Consider the following 22,375-nt stretch of genomic DNA (forward strand, 5'->3'; position numbering starts at 1 on the left):
TAAATGACTGGGGTTGGCAGATGGCTCAGCAGTTAAGATGCAGAGGACCTGGACTTGATTCCCAGGACTCACATATATGTCAGCTCAAAACTGTAACTCCAGTTCCAGGGGATCCAACACCCTTTTCTGGCCTTTGTGAGCACTAGCAATGCATGTGGTACACAGATACACATGCATGCAAAGCACTCATACACATAAAATAATAAAATAAGTTTTTAAAAAGGAAATAAAAATTTTTTAACATCAGAGAAAGAGTGGGAGTCAGCAGGATGAACAAAGAACAAAGTCAATGAATAGAAAATAACAATGAATATCATACATTAGCCCAATTATATTAATAATTAATGATCAGGTTCTAAATACACTAATTAAAAGAGGTTATAAAACTGGATGAAAAAAAACAAGACCATACAGCCAGGTGGTGGTGGCGCACGTCTTGAATCCCAGCACTGAGGAAGCAGAGTCAGGTGGATCTCTGTGAGTTCAAGGCCAGCCTGGTCTACAAGAGCTAGTTCCAGGACAGGCTCCAAAGCTACACAGAGAAACCTTGTCTTGAAAAAAAATAAAAAAAGAAAAACACAACCATACTATATTTTCCCTGTAAGAAGCCTATTATGATAATGATACATATATATGAAGCTACCATAATGAAATATATTACTGTGTATCTTAAAAATTAATTTTAAAAAACATAAAAAAGGGCTGAGGAGTCCATCCAGACTGAACCTTCATCTGGCGATGGATGAAGCTAGAGACAGAGACCCACATTGGAGCACTGGACTGAGCTCCCAAGGTCCAAATGAGGACCAGAAGGAGGGAGGACATGAGCAAGGAAGTCAAGACCGCGAGGGGTGCACCCACCCACTGAGACAATGGGACTGATCTAATGGGAGCTCACCAAGGCCAGCTGGACTGGGACTGACTGAGCATGTGATCAAACCGGACTCTCTGAATGTGTCGGACAATGAGTGCTGACTGAGAAGCCAAGGACAATGGCACTGGGTTTTGATTCTACTGCATGGACTGGCTTTGTGGGAGCCTAGTCTGTTTGGATGCTCACCTTCCTAGACCTGGATGGAGGGGGGGTGGACCTTGGACTTCCCACAGGCCAGGGAACCCTGACTGCTCTTTGGACTGGAGGGGGAGAGGGAAAAGGAATGGGGAGAGGGGGAGGGAAATGGGAGGAGGTGGAAATTTTTAAGTAAAAATAAAAATTAAAAAAAAAAAAACATAAAAAAGGCCAGTCATGGTGGTGTGCGCCTTCAGTTCCGGCACTCAGGAGGCAGAGGCTGGAGGATCTTTAAGTTCGAGGCCATCTTGGGCTACAGAGCAAGTTCCAGAACAATTGGGGCTACATAGAGAAACCCTGTCTTAAAAAAACGTGTGTGTGTGTGTGTGTGTGTGAAGCCTATTGTAAATATAAGGACACACAAATTTAAAGTGAAAGTATGGAGGAAATATCACAATGATAGTAAACAAAATCTTGACTAGCTATGTAGTTATGCTAATTTTTTTTTTTTTTAACAGGGTTTCTCTGTAGCTTTGGGGCCTGTCCTGGAACTAGCTCTTGTAGACCAGGCTGGCCTCGAACTCACAGAGATCCGTCTCCCTCTGCCTCCTGAGTAGTGGGATTAAAGGCATACACCACCATTGTCCAGCTTAATTATGTTAATTTTAGAGAGAGTGGATATCAAAGACAGAAAAATTACCATGCTTTTTAAAGGCCATTACAAAATAATAACTAAATTCTCTGTGATTATATATCAATCCTTAATGTGTATGTGCCTGTAATATACAATCTATTGGTAAACTGTCATGTGCTATTTACATTTATTGAAATCAGGGTGTGGGTTTGAGGGTACCCTCATCTCAGACTCATGGCATGTTTATGTCACCCCCCGTGCTCCCCCACCGTCTTCTGTCATGCTGGCTCCATGACTCTGTAACTCAGGAAGGGAAAAAAATAGCCCAAGAACAAACACTCATGCCTTTGAGAACAGCTAAGAGAAAACATTTCCAACAGAGTTTATCCCACAGCATAAAAATACCTATGGTGGAAACGGAGAGTCAGAAGCTTATCCTTGGAGAAGAAGCCCAATGGGGAACTCTAGCTGACTGCCTCAACTTCCCCAGGCGACTGCTGCCGGATGTTTGTGAGCCTTAGGTTTGATGAAGTTTCCTTGCTCTCTCAGTCAAGGTGTCTCTGCTGGGTGGTGATTTTTGTTGTTATTTGTTTGTTTGTTTTTATTTTGTCTTCCATTTTTTTTTGTTTTGAGACAGGGTTCCTCTGTGTAGCTCTGGCTCTCCTGGAACTTACTCTGTAGGCCAGGCTACCCTCAAACTCAGAGATCTGTCTGCTTCTGTTTCCCAAGCACTGAGATTAAAGGCGTGCTCCAACAGTGCCTGGCTTCTGATGGGTGTTGTGAACTCCCAATTTGAGGATCGTTTGCTGTTTCTATCTATCGGCTATGCTATCTGTTCTTTAGTTTTGCTTGCTCTCCACCTAATACATCCTTTCATTCAAGACCGATAGCATGGCTATCAAAGATCATTCTAACTACTATACAAAACAGCTCCTAACAAAAGTGCATTCAAACACACCAAACTAACAAGCTGTAAGGACAAATAGTTGGAGACTTGAAGAGCTCTCCATCAGAAATAGCCACATCACATGCAGAAAATCAGTAAGCATATAGTTCAATTCAGGGGCATCATCAATCAGTTGGCTACAACTGATATCTACAAGGCATGCATGGTGACAAAAGCCTGTGCTTCTAACACTTAGCAGAAGCAGGAAGATTCTGAGTTTGAGGCCAGCCTGAGAGTCATAGCAAGACTATCTCAGAAAAGTTGATGCCTATAAATTGTTTCACCCAATAATATTAGATTATTATACACTTTTAACTAAAGCAGGTTTAACACTTTAAAATCTCCAGTTGAACATATACAAAAAACAGATCACATTCAAAGTCATTAAATACATCTGGACAAATTAAAATAATAGAAATAACAAAATGCATGCACTCAGACCACAGTGGAATTAAACTAGATATCAATGACCAAAAGAAAGCAAAGAAAATCTGCTGGGCAGTGGTGGCGCAAGCCTTTAATCCCATCACTCTGGGGTAGAGGCAGGTGGATCTCTGTGAGTTCAAGGTCAGCCTGGCCTACAGACCAAGTTCTAGGATAGGCCCCAAAGCTACAGAGAAACCCTGTCTCAGAAAACCAAAAAAAGTGAGAAAATCCAAAACATTCAGAGATAAAACAATGCATTTCTAACAATACATAGGGTAAAGAAGAAACCTGGAAAGAAAGTTATGAGTACTTTGAAGTAAATGAAAAATGTAACTATTAAATTTGTGAAATGGAGTAAAAGAAAAAAATTGTCTTTGTTCCTTAGAAGAGATTTTAAAACAATGAATGTGTTTATTTTAGAAGAACAAAGATTTAAAAACAATAATGTAATCTTTCACCTTGGGAAACTCAAAAACAGAAGATAGAATTAAATTCAAAGAAAGATAAAGAAATAAAATAATAAACATTAATTAATGAAATTTGAAACAGGAAACAGATAAACCAACAAAACCAAAAACCAGGGCTTGGGAAAGAAGTTAGATGTGTCTCTTAATACACTATCTAAAGAACAAAAATGACTCACAGTGCTATATTAAAAATAAAAGCAATGACGTTACCTCAGAGTCTGTGGCCAGCAAAAGGATAGTAATGGAATACTACAAAAAGTGTGATATCAGTCGGGCGGTGGTGCACACCTTTAATCCCAGCTCTGGGGAGGCAGAGGCAGGCGGATCTCTGTGGGTTCTAGGCCACCTGGTCTACAGAGCGAGTTCCAGGACAGGCTCCAAAGCTACAGAGAAACCCAGTCTCCAAAATCCTAAAAATAAATGACATCTTAGAAAGGATGAACCGATTCCTATCTTCTGCCAAAATGCATAAAAAGAAATACAGAATCAAATAAGAGTGGACTATTTTTAAACCTACTAAAATTGAATCACTGATCAATAACTTTCCAAGATAGCTGCAGAACCAAATACGTTCACTGATGGATTCTACCAAGAAATTAAAATAAGTTTTTGTATTCTCTTTTAAAGGCCAGTGTTTTCCTAATATCCAAATCAGACTGACATTAACTGATAATAAAATGACAGATCAGTCTTATATGGACATAGATATAAATCTCCTCAATAAAATATCAGCAAATAGAATCTAACAAAAAGAATTATATGGTGGATCTATAGTAGATCTATAAGCTTGTTTGAATATAAGAAAATCAATTAATGTAATTTCACAATAAACTAAAAACAAAAGAGAGAGAGAAAGAAAGAAAGGAAATGAGTTAATCTTATCAATAGGTACAGAGAAAACAATTTTCATTCCATTTGCATTAAGTGAGCCACAATGCAAACCATTGACTTTGGGCTATAAGGATGCATTAAGCCAGATCCATCAATTGCAGCAAAGCTTCACTTTGGAGCATGATGTTAGTGGGAGACTGTGCATGCACAGGCTCAGGGTACATGTAAGAACTCAAAAGTACTTTCTGTTCAATTTTATTCTAAAATTAGACCTGTTTTTAAAGACTATTATCTATTTATAAGAAGGGAAAACACAATAAAAAGTTAACAAATTATTCCAGTGGCACAATTAGAGGACAATATTTTCAATGATTTACATTAGAAATTCCAGTTGCACAACTGTGTTTATTCCTCTCATAACATTGGTATTTAAATTGGCAGGAGTCTTCTGTTTCAATCACAGAAAATACCAAAATAAAACCTAGGAAAGTATCTGAATTTGGACATGGATATTCAATTTAGTCAGTAGTTTAAGGAAGAATTAAAAAGCTTAAAATTTCCATTACTTAGTATTCTGTGAAAAAAGTACTGACCCAATTTACTGGAACACAGTCAGTCAGTCATTCCGCAAGTGTTTGTTGGGAACATGGCTTTGTGGTAAGCACTGGGAACCCCATGGTGAAATCTTGCCCTCAATGAACTCGAATCTAGGGAGTGGAGACGTACAGTAAGCTATGAAACCCACAACACCAGCCAGTGAGGTCATCTACTCCTTGGCCTGTCCTTGGAAGAGCAGCTCTGTGAAGGAAGGCTGGCTGTCCAAAGCTGAGGCCCCTGAGTTGGTAGGCAACTTGGAAGGACTGTTCTTCAGACAGACAAACCCTTTTACTGTGGGTCTTGGAAGAGCAGAAAGTGACTTGGCTGTTTTTAGAGACAGGAGCCACCAGAAAGAAGGAATGGGGTAGGGGTTTGACGTTTACCTCGGTAACAAGGTCACAAGGTCAAAGCCAGCCTGGACTGTGCAGCAGTGACTTCCATTCCAGCCTACAGCACGTTGAAATAACCAGAAATAACCAGGCTGACTAAAGGATACAACAATTATATTTTTATTTATTATAAGGGGAAAACTCACGAAACAGGAAACGAGCAGCCCAAGCACAGCAGTGTCCTGCATGAATGGCGGGGTGGAGTGGGGGAGAGAACTTGGGCCGGGCACAGGTTTTTCCTTGGTCCCAGAAAACCACACTTTACCTGGGCTCCACCTCTTAAAAATAATTGGTTAACAAGGTTTTTCCCACCATCTCCCCCTTTTGTCTAAACAAGAGTGATCTAAACCCAACACAAAACTCTATACAATATTCTCCCCATTAGCAGTGTATAGCATAAGTCTGTTTCAAAAACTACAACAGCTTAATAGAGACCAAGGAAAGTGAATGGAAGGAAGGAGGGGAGCAGAATGTAGGGTGGCAGGGAGTGGAGAAAAGAGAAGGGAAGAGAAGACTTTGCTAACCCGTTAGTGATGTGGCCTTTGACAAGGAAGACAAAGGCTATACAGTTCTGTCCATCTGACTGCTGTTACCTGATATAGATCTATAAATTCTTTTTTTCTTTGTTTATTTTTGTCTTTGTTTTTGTTTTTTTCAAGACAGGGTTTCTCTGTGTAGCTCTGGTTATCCTGAAATCTACTCTAGAGATTAGGATAGCCTTGAACTCAAGAGCCTCCTGAGTGCTAGGATTAAAAGTATGTACCACCACCACCATTTGATAAATTATTTTGAATTTTTTAAAAAGCCTTCAAGATGTCATACCACACAGTATTGTGTGGTATGGCCTAGTCAGGGAAGCAAGGAAAGCTAGCTTCTATTTTTGTTGTTTTTTTCTTTTCCTTTTGTTTTTTGAGACAGGGTTTCTCTGTGCAGCCCTGGTTGTTCTGAAACTCACTCCATATGTCAGGCTGACCTCGAGCTCATAGAGACTTGCCTGCCTCTGCATCCCAAGTGCTGTGATTAAAGTCGTGTTCCACCACTGCCCAGCTCAAGAAAGGCTATCTTAAGGTCGTTGTTTATACTTGGACTAGAAAGATAATTAAGAGAGAGCTGAGAAATACAGAAAGTTAGTATTCAGTTCTTACAGAGAAACCAAAACACATGAAAGTTCTACATCCAAAGGGAGCAAACTGTCCAAGAATGTAAAGATGAAGTGGGGGTGGTGACCGACATCTGTCATCTCAGGAGATTGAGAAAGGAATATTGTAAGTTAGCAGCTAGCTTGGGGTATGCAAAGAGAATCTGTTTTTTGTTTTGCTTTGTTGCTTTAAAAATTATTTTATTTATTTATTTAGGATTTTCAAGACAAGGTTTCTCTGTTTGGCTTTGGAGCCTGTCCTGGACCTCACTTTTTAGACCAACTTGGCCTCGAACTCACAGAGATCCGCCTGCCTCTGTCTCCCAAGTGCTGGGATTAAAAGCATGTGCCACCATCACTGTCGTTTTGTTTTGTTTATTTTTTAAGATAGTGTGAAGATTGAAGGATTTCAAGATGAGGCCGCCAAACAAGCATATGCCAGATCATGCAGGGCCTCGTAGGCCACATAAGAGTTTGGTGCCTATGGTCAGAGCATGGTAAGAGGAAGCCATGGTAGTTTTACCATGAGGGTGCTCTAGCATTCATCCCAAAAAAACTGCCTTTGAGGCAATAACATCATAGGAGATTCAAAGGGAGAGAACGTAGATGCGGGAGCATTAGGGTGCTGCAGTAGTCTAGGTAACAGGAGATAGTCCAGCAGAGTCCATGGAGACGGAAAGAAGGAAATGCATTCTGAATACTTTTCAGGGGGTAAAAAGCCTTAAGAAACCCCAGGTTTGGGGATAGGAAGTAGTCAAGGATCCCTAAGGACAACTGTATAGGACAAGACTCTGAAACAGGGAAGGAAGCTATTTGAAGTCTGCCCATGCTTTGTGACAAGAAAGGCTAAGTGTGCAACTGGATGTAGTATTTGGAAGGTTGGCTGGGAGGTTTGATTTGGAAATAAAGAACAGAAGGGACATGTGAAGCTTGCCAAAGGAGAAAGTCTAGATGACGTTGGAAACAACTGAGAATTCAGCCTCAGGCTACGTCACAAAATAAGTTTACTGACTCATGGATTATTTCCTCACTTCTGGCATTTCAAAGTCTGGAATTCTCTATTTTCCTTGGTTACCCAATTTTTTGTCAGTGTCCAAAATGGGCTCTCTGTCAGATTGGCATTTCATTTGTTGAAGGTGACAGCGCCAGTGGGGGGAGGGCTACTTTTTCTTTTTATCAGCTATTGTTAGGAAAATACTAACATACAATGGCTGGAGAATAAGATGACATACATTTAACCTGTCAAACTAATGAACAGAGCAAAAACAACCCCAAACCAAACAAAAGAACAACAAAATAAAATAAAACTAGGAATCAAAGAGCTGACCAACCCCCGCACCCCCCTCCCCTTCAGAGTGATGATCTGCCAGGGTACGAAATGGACCGAGCAGTCAACTCTTGTGATCTTCAAGGTGCTCAGTGCCCTATCCACCCACCTCTTTGAGCACAGAGCTGAGCTTTGAAAGATGATATACAGGCATCCTGTCTATGACTCTAGTCTGGGGAATTTTTTTTTTTTTTAGATTAAAGGAGGGGGAAAAACCAAGGTCTCCTCCTCCGCTGTTAGCTCACATGTTTATGCACTTGGGAGGTAAGAGAAACAAGTTAATAGTTTGGACGATTCAGACTGCTGACCTCTGAGTCAAAAAGTTACTCAATGATGCATTTTGGGGGCCAATGAGTGTGTTTAGAGTTAGGAGTCTGAGCCTTCTATAATGACTCAAGGACTGAATAATTGTGGGCTAAGCTACACAAACTCCCCCCTTTCCCTACCAGCATGCCACCTGTCTTCCCCACGTCTTGGGGACTGTTCTGAGAGTCCAATGAGATCACTAATCTGAAAGCATTTTTTAAATGTCAGATATTATTGTGCCAAAAACCAAGCCGTCTTCTGAGAGCTAGCCTGTCAGTGGTAACAGTTACACCATACATGCATCAATTCCTGTTATTCCTGCTCATATTTCTTTTCTGAATCATGTTTCCTGTGAAAATGAAGACTTCTGAGCTAATTCAGATACATGCAATCTGTCTCAACAGCCACAATTAAATATCAAGATATCGAAATAAAACATTCCTAATTAATCATCCAGTTCATAAGTAGACACTCTAAAATAAAAAAAGTGCAAAACCAAGACTAGTTTTTTATTCCATATGATAAACTCAAAAGATTTGTCCCAGCCAATGGACTACACAGTGTCTCGGGTTGCCAGATGTTCATGGTCTTTCATTTCATTCATTTTGTGGTAGGCCCTCTTCCTCCAGTTGGCTTCTGCTTCTTCAGCTTCTGTGCTGTTCCTTGAAAACCTCAAGAAGTGTCTTACCCCACCTGTTTTCACTGATGCTGTTCACTTTGAATTCAGTTCCCTGACATCTCTCACTTTACTAAGAGCTCAGCAATGTTATACCCTATACACCACCATGAGGCTTTCCCCAGCTACCCTCTATGGCATTTACTATTAACTGTCATTTTTTGTTGTCGATATTTTACAATGCTAAATAAAGAACTTCTCTCTCTCTCTCTCTCTCTCTCTCTCTCTCTCTCTCTCTCTCTCTTTCTCTCTCTCTCTGTGAGTGTGTGTGTGTGTGTGTGTGTGTGTGTGTGTGGTGCAGCCTTGTGTCTTCTAGACAAACATTCTGCCACTGAGTATGCCCCAGTCCCTGTGTTTACTTTCCTGTTGTCTTTCTAATAAGAATGTAAGCTCCACAAGAGCAGAGTTTTCTTCCACCAGATTGTTCCACTGCAATATAGGCTAGCACAAGTAAATAATTGTTGAATGAACGAATGAAAGAATTGATGAATAATATTTCTACTGTTTCTTTGCCTGGAAAAAAGTCCCACTTTATACAGTACTTGACAACCAGAAACCTAAAGAATTCAAATAGGTCATTAAGGGACTGGCAAAAGAGCTTAGTACATAAAGGCATGGCCCCCTCAGCATGACATGAGTTTGATGTGCAAGACCAACATGGCAGAAGGAGACAAAGGACTCCATAAGGCAGGAACACACACACACAGGCACATACACGAACACACATAATAAATAAATTAAGTAATAGAATAGGTCACTAAATAAAATATGTCTCTGTGTGTAATAAATAATTTGCAAAACTTTAGGGAACAACATTGGAGTTTTTATATACTTTCACATAGCAAAAGCACTTTATGCCATTTTTGCAAAAGAGCAATAAAACTTCTGCATAAATCTGCCCATGTTGAAAAGTCCTGTAGTTTTATACATTACTCTGTCATTAAAACATTATGAGACTATTGATGGGAACTGGACAAATCATCTGCATGCTCCTTAAACTAGTAACCTTATCAAATCAAATATTTGGGGATGGCTGATAGCATAGTTAGAATAGATTTTCCAGTAGCCAAGTGTCATAATAGACTAAAAGAATAAAAATAAAGTGTGTCCATTGCAAGAAAAAGCATGGGAACATGGGAACTTCATGTTGTCAGGGCCGACTCCAAGTGGTAAAGTTATTATCACATAAAATAGAATGGGACCTGTGTGTGACCATAAAACAATATGGCTTATCTGATAGTAGAGGAGATCCTGAGTTTGTTAGAGTTTAGGTAATTAGGTTGTTTGTCTTCTGCTCCCATATCTTTGGATCACGTGAATGTTTTATGGGAAGAAGAATTATCTGTCAGAAGGTAACACTGAACTAACTTGAACCCATAATAACTGTGATTAAAACTTAGAAGGAGGCCAAGTAGAGCCAACCATTGGCTTTGGATGAAGTCATGACAGAACTGTTCTGGAGAGATCTGTTAAATCCTATCAGAAAACTGAATAAAATAGATTAGATGCTGCAGTCATGTTTCATTCAATAGATGTGTTTTTGTTGGTTTTAAGCGTATAGAATGTGTTGTTTTGACTTTGTTTTAGCACTAATCGATTAGTGCTTGCTTCTGTTCTGTTTTCAAGGAGCAGTGTGCAACCTGTTGCGATACTTATGCTTTTTGCTTAGCTGGTAAGAGGTAATCAGATCCCCAGGCTGTGAAACCAATACCCAGAGCATTTCCTTTCTCTGACAATGGGCTGGGATGAACTAACACTTCTGTTAAAGATGGCTTAGTCTCCTTTTCCTTGCTCCTCACTGTCATTTAACTTACACCAATAATAAAGATATTCATCAATTGAAATCTATGCGTGTGCATTCAAATCCACAGAGCATTGGATTTGAAAAACTCTTATATGTCTTAACCTGAAACAGGGCAGTACTGTTTAAAAACTATACCATGATAAAGTGTTTTTTGATTCAGAAATCATGAATAATATGCTCTTTTAGAGAAAAGGCAGAATGGAATACAGAGTCGTTAAGAGTATGTAGTCTTGAGCAAGTTCTCAGGTCAAATTATTTGTCTCAAGTTCTTACATAATCAATGTGACAATAGTATGCAGTGTAACTGTTGTTTGTATATTACTGTCTTAATCTATTTAAGCAAAAATAACCATGCTCTGTACACTATGGAGGTGGGAGGAATAAATGAGGTAACCTGTGGGCAAGGTGCTAAGAACTGAACCTGGTGTACATTAGAAATGTTGAGAAGTTGCTATAGCTCAGTGGCAGAATGTTTGCCTATCATGTATGAAGTGGGGAAGGATTACATCTAAGTACGTAAAACGGCAAGGGGAGGAAAAGAAAAAAAGAGAAAGGGGAGGAAGGAAGGAAGGGAGGGAGGGAGGGAGGAAGACAGGAGGAAGGGTCAAAAGAAAGCATGAAAAGAAAAGAAAATTTAGTTAGCTGCTATGTGTAAAACAGTCAAAATTTTCAGCTCTGTATGGAGCAAATCCATCCACAAATCAAAGGGAACTTTTTTTGTGAAGATGGCATAGAAAGATTGTCAGTTTCCCAGTATAACTTTTGTGTCAAGCTCCCATACACAATTGCCATTTTATATGCATAACTAACTAGGAAGCCCAGGAATATGTACAAGTTAATCACAGATCTGGAACTTTAAAAAAAACATTTCTGGTAGGAATGCAGTCACAAAGGCAGCAGAAAGAGTGGTTGAGGAAGGAAGAACATTCATTCCAGGTCATTCTTGGCTACCTAGTGAGTTCAAGACAAGCCTGAGATACCCAAGATGCTGTCCCAACAAATACATTTCTTTGTGGAAAGCAGGGATTGGCAGACATTTTCTGTGAAGAGCTTTATCCAGTAAAACTTCCTTTGCAAGAACAAACTGGAAGCAGGCACATGAATGTAGCCATGCTTTAAATAGTTATTCCAGCCTCTCAGAGATCTAATGGACACTCTGGATGAATTATCACAAAGAATAAAAGAATTGCAGAAGAGATATGTTTAAGAAATGCAAAGCTAAGCGGATCTCTCCACCTATGTTGTCATCAATGTTATTAGGCCTGTGCTGAAGAGAAAACATTACAAGAGTACCATTTATCCTTTCCTTCATTGATACATAATTGCAACATACTTATTATGGCCAGATGCTATGCTCTGATCTATAGTGCCAAGTGAAAACAGATCTAGTCCCCTATATGTAATGTATAATCACATCAGGTGAAGATGGGGACAAACATTGGTCAAATAATCACACACACAAAAAGAAAACTTATATCTATGCAAGGTCCTATGAAAGTCTATAAGTGACTCACATTAAAATGTGAATTTCAACCCATACCTGATTTTATTCCTGGGTATATATCCAAAGAAATCTAAGTCATCATAATACAGAGATACCTGTATATTCATTTTTTTGGGGGGACGCTATTCATAATATGTTGTGGGACAAGGGTCTTTTATCCTGTCACTTGTATTATTTTTAACCAAATGCTGATTGTACAGTAGTTAGACAGGAAGTATAGGTGGGGCGACCCGGCAGGAAGTAGAAGTGGCCCAATGAGAACAGGAGAATTCTTGGAAGAGGAGAGAGTCAGTCTGTAGTCATCATCCAGACAGAGAAGAAGCCAGACACAGAGCTAGCAAGATGTGACTGCCTTGCTGAAAAAGGGTATCAAGTCACATGGCTAACACAGAAAAGAATTATGGGTTTATATAAATTATAAGAGTTAATAAGAAGACTGAGCTACTGGGCTAATAAATTCATAATTAATGTAGACCTTTGTGTGATTTCTTTGGGAGTTAACGACTGCTGAAATCAGGCAGGACAAAAACCTCAGTCAACAAATGATTGGCCAGTAGCCAGGCAGGAAGTATAGGTGGGACAACCAGGTAGGAAGTAGATGCAGGCCAATGGGAACAGGAGAATTCTGGGGAGAAGAGAGAATCAGTCTGCAGTCATCACCCAGATGCAGAGGAAGCAAGATGTGGCTCTCTTGCCAAAAACAGTACCAAGCCACATGGCTAACACAGACAAGAATTATGGACTAATGTAAGTTATATGAGTTAATAAGAAACCTGAGCTACTAGGCCAACCAGTTTATGATGAATGTAGGCCTCTGTTTGTTTCTTTGGGACTAAATTACTGCAGGACTCGTGGGACAGAAACCTCTGACAACAATAGTAAGCAAAATATAGAACTGATCTATATACCCACCAACAAATAATAAATAAAATGTTATACACATACATATACACATATGCACACAAAGGAGCATAATTCAGTGATAAAGAAAAGATAAAAAGTAAAATTATATTATTTGAATATAACTAAATGTTATGTTGAGCCAAATAACCCAAATTGGGAAACACAAACATTACAATTTTCTCTTTTTTTGGCAATATTGTCTGTATTCTAGTCTGTAAAGTCTTTCTCTCAGTTTTACCAGGAACCACTCAGTTACATGAACAAGAGAATTCCCCTTTTGTGCTCAAGTTACCCTTCCAGTTGGAAGAATTGGAGATAGTATGCTAAGGAATTTGTTTACTCTTTTGATTTTTGTCTCCTTGTGGTGATATTATTAATTTCCTTACCTCCCAGGTTAGGAAAATTTAATAAGACAAGTTAGAAATAGGCATGGATGTCTAGAGATTCGTTCTATCATCAGGTTGGGGTGGAGAAGTTTCTTTTTGCAATGGGCAGTGGTGGGAGACTTATAACTGGTCAGAATGCTAAGACTAAGAGACCTAAATGCTCAGCTATAAATGGGACACCTCTCCCTGAGGCTCAAAGGCAGTTAGTTAAAGGGTATTGGGTGAGGTATAGACATTTTCTTTAGTATTGTGGTCACGGGTAGTTGTCTATGCTTTTGTAAATAATCCCTCACCTATGCTCCGGCAATTAATCTTAATTAAATCCTTGATTCACAACACACACACATACACACACGTAGGGTGGCACTGTGTGCACTAAGACAGAAAAGTAGGTAAGGAACTAATTGAGGAGAAAAAGATGATCAGCAGGAGTGAGGTAGGGCACAAGGGGCACCTTATCAGGGGTATAAATGTGGTCAAAATACATTATATACATGTATGAAAATAGCATAATAAAATTCATCACTGGGTATAATTAATATATGCTAATAAAAATTTTGAAAATGACACCATTGGGGAATATTTGTACACTGTATGAAGATATATTGATGTGATCGATTTAATAAAGAGCCTAATGACCAATAGAAACAGGTGGGGTTTCCAGGGAAAGAGAGGAAGAGAAGGAGGAATCTAGGTTCACGGATTACACCAGAGATGCCAGGAGACTCGGAATAAGTCAGATGTACAAAAATGGAGAAGAGGTTAAAAAAACAAGTGGTAGAATATAGATTAATAAAAGCAGATTAACTGAAGTTATAAGAGCTAGGTGGGGGCAAGCGTAAGCTAAGGCCAGCTTTTATAATCAATATGAAGTCTCCATGTCATTATTTGGCAGCTTGCTGTGGGGATGGAGAAAGACTCTTTATAACATAAACACACACACACACACACACACACACAGAGAGAGAGAGAGAGAGAGAGAGAAAGAGAGAGAGAGAGAGAGAGAGAGAGAGAGAATTTGGGCATGGGGGAGAGTTTAAGTTGGTGATTTGGGGCATGGGGAGAGTTTGACTTGGTGATTATTACAAACTTCTCCTGGACTAGAATCTTTACTCAGCTGAAAACCAAGGCTAGCGAGGTTTTAGGCAGTTACCACATGTTAACTAAAAAGGACTCTCACACAGTCAAATGCTCTGTGATGACTAATTTGACTGGTTTGAGAAATGCCTAGGATACTAGAAAAGCAAAGCTCTGGTTATGTCTGTGGAGGAGTTTCCAGAACTGATAATAGATCATGAGGGCTGTGAACTAATGCATGGATTAACCCCTTGATGACTTCCAAGTATGATTATTGACGAGTGCTAAACAGTAAGAAGTGGGGACTGGAATTAATACATCATAGAGGGCAGGTTCTTTGGGCTAAATGTTGTATTGGGCCCCTCCCTTTTCTTTCCATCTTGCTACTCTACCCATATTTCTTGTCGCAACACAATGAAACCCTTGGGCACAAAACCATCTTTCCTCCTTGAAGCTGTATATGTTAGACATTTGGTCACAAAGGCATGAAGAGTAACTAGTATATGCCATTTGGTAGAAAGCCTAAGTGAACAAACCCTTCACACATACACACATCCCCCCCCACCCCCAAAAATCCCTCAAATATTGAGAAAGTCAAGTGATTCATCTGTGGCATATGGTCTTAGGGGTGTAAGTGGGGAATAAGTGCCATGAGAGCATTAGGTGCTTCTGCAGTGGGCATGGTGGCTCTAGGTTTCAAAGGTATTTTAGCCACATACTCTCACTCTGGCCAAAGCTGTATTAGCGCTCTTCTGAAGCAGAGTCAAGGTCTTATACTTTAGAAACTGAACATGGCAATGCGACCTCCAGATAGAAACCATTTGCCACTGTCTTATTAAAAGGCTAACTTCCCCTTGAATGGCTATGCTAACATTTTCCATCTCTGGAGTTCTATTTAAGTCTGTGACTGGGGCGAGCCAGATTTTCCAGGTGAGGTAGATCATTTTAATGCAAATGCATATAAAGCACACAGCAGGAGGCTGACAGCAAGAAAATAATTTCATTTTAGTTAACAATCCTCCCTACTCACCTCAGAATGCCCAAGGACTGACAGCTTATACTAGGTAAATTTCTAGATTTTTATCCATTACTAAAGAACAAGAATGATATTTAATTTACAATGAGAACTTTATACTTAATATCCTTGCTCCATGCTCAGTTCTGCCAAGAATCAGGCAGATGGCCCTGGTTTGGGAGAAAAATGCCTTATTCATCACTCAGCTTTTTCTTTTGGTTGAGAGCCTAGCCTTCAACAGCTGAGCCATTTCTCCAGACCAGCTTTATGTTTAATATAACAGTGTAAGAAATCTCTTCCCATTCTTATTTCTTATGCCTTCATTTGGTCCCTCCCACCCACCCACCATCCGTGAAAAATCACAGTGTCTCATAATTATTAAAATTATAAGTGACCAAAATAAACTACCTATTGATGCCCTGAATTTACACCCTTCTCCCCTAAATGTCATCTAGCATACACCCCCATAAAAACTAAGTATTCAGGTGGAAGCTTCTCCCCAGCCCCTGGCATCCATATATCCAGAGAGTCTGGAATGTTCATGGGAAGCTCCACTCCAAGCCCCCTCCCCCATCTCTCTCCAAACTCTGCTGCATCTCAGAAAGCCTGCCAAATGATAACTCCTCTCTCAGAGATGCTCAAGACCACTCTCACAGGGTACTTAAACTGCCTCCCAGAGAACAGACACATAGTTTTCTGGTCTTTCTCCTCTGTCTCCTCTCTAGGGGATGGAAAGTCATCCAGAAGCATTGGATCCATTAAACCTGGGCTTTTTCTAATTTGGTTTGATTTTGATTGTTGCGTTGGTGGAGAGGTTATTGGGGTACAGAAACTTTTCACTAAGTTTAGTCATGTGTGGTGACTCACCGTTCATCACAGCACTGGGGAGACAGAGGTAGGGGAATCTCTATGGTTTGTCGGCCAACATGGTCTATATAGTGAGACTCTGTCTAAAAAACAAAAAAAGAGAACCCCCAAAGAAACACCAACATAGAACTACAGGAAGCAATGCTGGGAGCAGGTTTCATAGTCTCCCCCAGGAAATTTCATAATTGTTTATCCAATACCAGTGGTCAGTCTGGAAATAGTACACACAGGTAATGGTAAACAGACTAAGCAACTTGTATGTACATAGTCAGGTAAATACATAATATACTTATATACATAAGCAACAATGAAAGAAATAGAGGTCATGAATTTGAGACAGAACAAGGGGGTGCATGTGAAGGGTTGGAGGGAGAGAAGGGAAGGGGAGAAGTGATATATTTTAATTTCAGAAAATTAAATTTTTAAAAGAAATGAAAAATTAAATATCTGAAGAATTTTTGTTCCTCCGTGTCAATAGATAGTGTTCCCTTCATAACTGACACTGATGAGGTAGTGTTGGACCTTAGAATCCAATCACCAAGGAGTCACCCCAAGAGACCACCTCTCATACCACAGCTGATGTAAATGCATGAGGATTTTATTAATTCTGTCATGACAGGGTCTTTCAGCATTAGAGAGGCCAGAAAGACCCCAAATAGCTGGTACAGGCTACGTTTAAAGGAAAAGGCCACAGAACCAAGGGGGTAGTACAGAATCAAAAGGGAGAGTCCAGAAATCATTTCTCAACTATTTTGACTAGTTCATTCAATGGTCAGCTAACTCAGTTCTATGGCGTTTGCTGGGTTGAGCAAGGAGAAACACTTGCGGGTTATCTGCAGGTCATCTCACCCCAGTTCTAGGGTCTGAGTCTATTGAAGAAAGACTACAAAGGGGATGGAAAGTACTCAAAGCTCCAGTGCACACTTGGTTGGTTACCAGGGTCCTGGTTCCCAGGAAGGGGGGTGCAGCAATGCTGAGGGGCCTCAGAGTTGTCAGAAATGGCTTTAGAGTTATTTTAGAGTTCTACAGTAGCATCTTCAAGTAAATATGGAATATGAAACTTACAGCTTGGACAGACTAAGCTGGGAAAAAACAAGGTCAGTTCAGTTTACCACAGAAAAGGAAATCCGATGCCCCAGTGAGGTCGGAGGCAAAATGTAGACAGCTCCTGTGCTCCAAACTGCCTCCATTTTGATCCTAACACAGAACAGCTCAGAAAACTGAGAGCAAAATTTTGATTAACTCTGTCTTATTGAGAAGCATGTTCACTAGAAACTGGGAAATAATTAAAGTTCTAGACCATTCAGAAATCATTCAATCATTTTAAAATGACCTTTTCTTTTTCTAATTAAAAGATGTGGATTTATTTGGAGCCAGAACATTACAGAATAGAGAATGCCAAGAGGGGCAGAAACTGGAACAGTTAGCTATTTCTCTGACAATTATAAATATTTTCTTGACCCTGTTGCAAGACCATTTGGCACGCTTTACTTCCCAGTCTTAGGTACATTCCTTGCTCCGGGGCATCCTCCACTTCCCTCCACCTCCTCAACTCCAACTCCGAGTTAATCTAGTGTGTAGAATGAGTTCTAAGAATTTTTCTCTTCCGAAGGAACATTGCAGATGTTCACAGAGATCTACTCATTAATTAATGACTTTGATTACTTCGCTTGTGTGGGCTCTACAATTTACGTGGGAGAGTCACACCTGCTTCTCAAGGATGACTCAGTGCTACCTGGAGGTTCAACGTTTACAAGGCCCCTGGTTATTTGCCTTGATTTCACCAGTCTCTGGATGAAAGAAAGTACAAATACCTAGTTATTTCAATTACTGGAAGATAATGCAGTCTGATTTATTCAAATTACTTATCAGCTAGAGAGTTTTTTGTTTGTTTTTTTGAGACAAGGTTTCTCTGTGTTGCCCTGGCCATCTTGGAATTTTCTCTGTAGACCAGGCTGGCCTTGAACTCACAAAGAGTTCTTCTCTGCCTCTCCAGTGCTGTGATTAAAGACGTGTGCTACCACTGTCCTGCTCAGTTTGATAGTATTTGAAACTAAGAACTAAGGAGAAAAATGGCAAAGCAACACTGAAAAGATATTTGATATATGTACTTATACTTTGCTATTGGTGAAGTGGCATTGCATTTATTTGGAATCTTGAAATAGATATATTTAGAATGTCAAAAATGGTAACTGAATAATTGGATTAAAAAAAAAACTCACCAATTTTCTGCCTGCAAAAAAAATGTCACCTCACCCACAGAGACATTCCCAGACTGAAAGTGAAAGTGTGGAAAAATGATATTTCATCCAAACAAAATCCAAAAACAATCTTGAGTAACTAAACAGTGATGTGACAAAAAAGATTCCAAACAAAAATAAATCAGTCAAAAGAGAAAAAGCAAAAGTTCTCTACTTACAGATAAAGGGAAAAGAATCCATCAAGAAGACATAAAAATATATATTGTTATGCATATTAAACACACACACACATTGAACATTATAGTCCAATTGGAGAAAATAAACATAACCTAAGGGGACAGATAGACACTAATATGATATGATAATTTAGATCATATTATCCATATATATCCAATGCTTGGCTCTCGTCAAGAGATAGATCGGCCAGGGGCTGAGATAGTTCATTGGGTAAAGTGTGATTACCAAACAATCATACAGACCTGAAATTGGATCCCTAGAATCCATGTAAAAAGCAAGGTATGGTGGTGTGTACTACAATCTCAGAATTAGGAGGCAGAGGCAGAAAGATCACAGGGGCATACTGGACAGCTAATAATAAAAATCAGTAAGTTCAAGGTTCAGTGACAGACCTTGTTTCAAAAATAAATGAGGTAGAGTCAAGTGTGGTGGTGTACATCTATACTCCCAGCACTCAGGAGGGGGTGAAAAATTTCTGCACCCCAATAAGCCTCTCTGCTGATGCAGCAATCCAAATCAGATAGAATTAGAAATCAATTAGAAAAGACCCAGGTTTAATAGATACCACACTTCTGAATGGTTTTCCAGCCCCCCAGATAGGAGATAGGAAAGGATGACTAGAAAAGCATGTGTTCATTCTCTGGGGGACAGTTTAAATACCCTGTGGGAGTGGTTTTGAGCATTTCTGGGGACTGGTCATTGTTTGGCTGGCTTCCTCGGAGGTGGAGTCTGGACTGGGGCAGCTCCAGGGGAGGTGGTTTGGGGTGAAGCTTCCATCTGAACATTCAGACTCTTTGGAAACAGAATATGTTATCTTCATCAGCACATAGAATAGTCTCCAAGGAGGCGTGGTGGTGTGTGCCGCGGAGCTCCGCTCGGCCTGCTCCCGTCCTGACTCACCGCTGTTCGCTCCCCGCCGAGGAACAAGTCGGTCAGGAAGCCCGCACCGCAGCCATGGCTTTCAAAGATACCGGGAAGACGCCCGTGGAGCCCGAGGTGGCGATCCACCGCATCCGGATCACGCTCACCAGCCGCAACGTGAAGTCGCTGGAGAAGGTGTGTGCCGATCTGATCAGAGGCGCCAAGGAGAAGAACCTGAAAGTGAAGGGGCCCGTGCGCATGCCCACCAAGACCCTGAGGATCACTACGAGAAAAACACCTTGAGGGGAAGGCTCCAAGACATGGGATCGTTTCCAAATGAGAATCCACAAGCGCCTCATTGACTTGCACAGCCCCTCCGAGATAGTTAAACAGATTACATCCATCAGTATTGAGCCGGGCGTGGAGGTTGAAGTCACCATTGCAGATGCCTAAGTCAACTGTTTTAATAAATTGACTTAATCGGTTAAAAAAAAAAAAAAAAAAAAAGAATAGTCTCCAAAAGAGATTATATGTTTAATCCACAAATAAATAAATACCTGAAAAAAGCAAAAACAAATAGTCATTTCTGGTATCTTATCAGAATATAAAAGAATAAAACAAATCACTGTGGGAAATGGCTTGGGGGGTAGGGAGTAAATTGCGTATCACATTATATTAGTTACTTTTCTGTAGCTGTGATGAAATCACCATGACCCAAAGTAACTTACAGAAGAAAAAGTTAATTTGGACTTGCAGAGGAAATGGATCCTCCAACGGGTAGAGTTTTACCTTCAGAGATTTTTTTTTTAGATTTATAAACATTTCTTATGTTAGGTGTATGAATGTTTGGCAAAATCTATGTCTGTGTGTCATGTTCATGGAAACCAAGAGGGCATAAGATCCTCTAGGAATTACAGAATGTTGTGAGTTGTCTTGTGGGTGCTGGGAATTGAACCCAGGTCCTCTGGAAGAACAATCAGTGCTCTTAACTGCTGAGTCACCTCTCCAGTACCCAGGGCGCATTTCTTACCTTTCAGGTAAGAAAGGTTTTTGTTTTATAGCAGTAATCTTATTGAATTGTGGTGGTGGTTGTGCACACCTTTAATCCCTGCACGAAGGAAGCAGAGGCAGGTGGATCTCTGTGAGTTCGAAGCCAATCTGATCTACAAAGTGAGTTCTGGACAGCCAGGGTTACACAGTGAAAGCCTGTCAAAAACAAAATAAAACAAACACGCAAAAGAAATTTTTAAAATGTCTAATCTTTTTAACAATTACAGCCATTTTCTACTCCTACCTTATTTACACTTTTTCACTCACCAAAGTGAATATGTTTTGTAGCTTTTTTCTACCTCTCATTGCCAAGTTAGGAGTAGTGATCCCTAACTACACCAAAGCCTGAATGTTATGCTATTTTGAAATTACTTTCAATCAACAACTAGGTGCTTTACTTTTGAATTCAGCCTCACTCAAATTATCAGGACATGGACAGAAAGCAGTCACATTGTTTTTATTTTTGTCAAAATGTTAAAAAAAATAGCCTCTAGTTCAAATTCCAGCAGAGACCTTGCTCTCCTCGGAAACCCTGTAAGCATAGTTTTCAGTGTCTGAATTTCTTCAGCAACCTGGTCTTCCACAATACCACAAAGTGGCCCATGAAGCTTCGCTTACAGCACACTAGGGCTGCACATCCAAACTCTTCCAAATTCTTTCTACAAACCAGTTCTGAAGGTTGCAAATGATATGGCCTGGCAGTCACACAGATACCCACTGGTGTTAATTTTTCTATATTAGTTATGTTTTGTTTTTGCTGTAGCAAAATACATGACCCAAAGCAAGTTGTGGAAGGGAAGATTTGTTGACTCAAGGTTTGAGAAGCTATAATCCATTCTGACATGAAAGGCTTAGTAGTGCAAGCATAAGACAGATGCATCTACAGTCAGAGAGCAGGGCGAGATCATGCTGGTGCTCCACTCCACTTTCAATTAAGTCCTGGACCCTAATCCATGAAACCATACTACTCATATTCAGGATGGGTCTTTTCCTCATTTAAAGTTCTCTGAGAATGCCCTCACATATACACCCAGAGGTGTCTCCTGGATCATTCTAAATCATATCAGTTGACAATCAAGACTGACCACCATATTCATGTTTATAGTGGCACTATTAAAAATAATAGCTGAGCCTAGTGACAGATAAATAGAGAATGTCGTATCTACATATAAAATGAGGGAGTCATGGTTTTTGCAGGAAGATGGGTGGAAAGCCATGTTAAACAAAACAAATCAGAGGCAGAAAGTGTATCACATGGTTTCTCTCATATGTGAGAGCTAGAATAAAAAAATAATTTTAGGAATTACATGAAATTAGTAGTGGAAGAACTAGGGAAAAGGAGAGATATGGGAGGGGGCGTCTGTAGAAGGAACTGCGACCAGGCCTGCTTTTCATTCCGCCCGGCTCCCACATGGTTAGCTTTACACCCGAAATAACAACAGACAAATTGTATTGTTTTAAACACTGCTTGGCCCATTAGTTTCATCCTCTTCTTGGCTAATTCTCACATCTTGACTAACCCATTTCTAATAATCTGTGTAGCACGACAAAGTGGTGTCTTACAGGGAAAGATTCAACATGTCTGACCTGGAGGCTGGCTCCATCACATCTGACCTCACTTCCCTTCTTCCCAGCATTCTATTCTGTCTACTCCACCCACCTATGTTCTGATCTATCAGGCCAAGCAGTTTCTTTATTAATTAACCAATGAAAGCAACAGATAG

At 40.0% G+C, this 22,375-nt stretch overlaps 1 pseudogene; it reads left to right on the forward strand.

Moving 5' to 3' along the window:
• Positions 1–19,565: 19,565 nt before the first annotated feature.
• On the forward strand, positions 19,566–20,097 carry LOC126489647 (40S ribosomal protein S20-like; annotated as a pseudogene).
• Positions 20,098–22,375: the final 2,278 nt, after the last annotated feature.

The sequence above is a fragment of the Alexandromys fortis genome, unplaced genomic scaffold (genome assembly GCF_014885135.2).
Source record: "Alexandromys fortis isolate MF-2015 unplaced genomic scaffold, M_Fortis_MF-2015_v1.1 scaffold_195, whole genome shotgun sequence".
NCBI lineage: Eukaryota > Metazoa > Chordata > Mammalia > Rodentia > Cricetidae > Alexandromys > Alexandromys fortis.